A 1,698-nucleotide genomic window follows, 5' to 3' on the forward strand; every position below is an offset into this window, starting at 1 on the left:
GGACATCCGTACACTTGTACGTATGTCAAAATAGCCCTTTAAATGGTTTCAATTTACAAATGGAATATGTTGTTGCTCAAGGTACATTATGATTGTACAGTGTATATTCAGTACTCCACTAAAGTAGTCTCCATCAAATGCATATGTTGTTTCAGTAATTAGCTTTCGCGTGTTCCCCATAGAAAAAATGAGAGTAAAACAGACATTACACTGTGTGCTGTGGTGATTTGACCAGTTGACAGAAAATGGCAGCTGTTGTTGGTTGTTATGGTGACAACACACCATGTAAAGTGGGGTCACATCACTAGTTTGAGAACTCCGTTTTCTTGTTGACTTACAAATAGAAATATGAAAGTCGGGCGTGCGTTGAATAGCACACCTAGTGAGTGTGCACCTCAAAGCCGGTCCTTGCCTAAGCGGCCCAGGGTTTGATTCGACCTGTGGCCCTTTGCTGCCATATCAGTTCCAAACTTCCTATCAGATAAATGCCCAAAAAAAATCATCTATAAGAAAAAAGAAAATGAAACTTAGAGGCAAAGCACCTGAAGTCACAAAAGACTCCACTCAATGAGGGAGTTGGAGTTTATTGAATCTTGCTCACAGGTAACAACTGAATAAAAAGCAGAATATACATTAGTTTAGAAAACAGAAAGTCTAGCCCTATAAAAAAATTATTAACATACATAATTACACATATGCACCAATACATTTAAATTCAAATATAAACAACCAGCCACTTAAACCATTCTATGGATACTAAGTGCCTTAAAAACAGTAAAAATAAGATGTACAACACTAAGAAAAAAACAGAGAACTCCAGAGACTTGGTTTACAAGGGTTTATGCCAGAGGTTAGCCTTCACAAGGGTCACATAAAATGTGTACCCATCCGCTATGTTGATTGAATATGAAGGTCCCTTCTATTCTCTTATTATTTCTATGTTTTTCCATCATCTATCTACATTGCTGCTATACGTTGCTAGCGGTAAGATTAGATTAGATCAACTTTATTGTCATTAACATGTACAGGGACAAGGCAACGAATGCAGGTTAGGTCTAACCAGAAGTGCAATAGCAGTAAGTGCGGATATACAATGGTTCCGTAAGTGCAAGACATGGATATGTAATGGATAAATATAGAAAAGAATAATATTATAAACAGGTTTTACAGATGGGTGTGTCCTATGAATACAAAATATGATAACAGTATTGTGAGCAAGATTTACAGCCAGGAATTTAGTGGATATTACTATAATTGCAAATTTTTACAGATATGTGCAAATAGCATAATATACTAATGGTTTACAGATTTTACAGGTGAGTTGTACTAAAATATATATACAGGCGGCTATTATTATTATAGACAGAATTTTAGATAGCTAATTCAAGTTAGGCTAAAATGAGCAGTATAACAATGATTTAAAGGTGTACAAATAAAGTAAAGTTTGGGCAGAAACTATCGAATTATAGTGCGGGGGAAAGTAATTGCATTTACAGTTAAAGTACGGTAGTGCGGATGTAAATGTAACAATTGGTACCAAAATAAACAGTCAGCAGTGCAAATTGAAATGTAAGTAGTGCAAAAAGGTAAGTAGTGCAAAAGATGCAGATGTAAACAGTCGTTACTATAGTAAAAGTCAGCAGTGCAGGTGAACATTATATATTGCAGATAACAAAATGGAGGCAGGTGTGAGGGAGG

The sequence above is a fragment of the Etheostoma spectabile genome, unplaced genomic scaffold (genome assembly GCF_008692095.1).
Source record: "Etheostoma spectabile isolate EspeVRDwgs_2016 unplaced genomic scaffold, UIUC_Espe_1.0 scaffold393, whole genome shotgun sequence".
Lineage (NCBI taxonomy): Eukaryota > Metazoa > Chordata > Actinopteri > Perciformes > Percidae > Etheostoma > Etheostoma spectabile.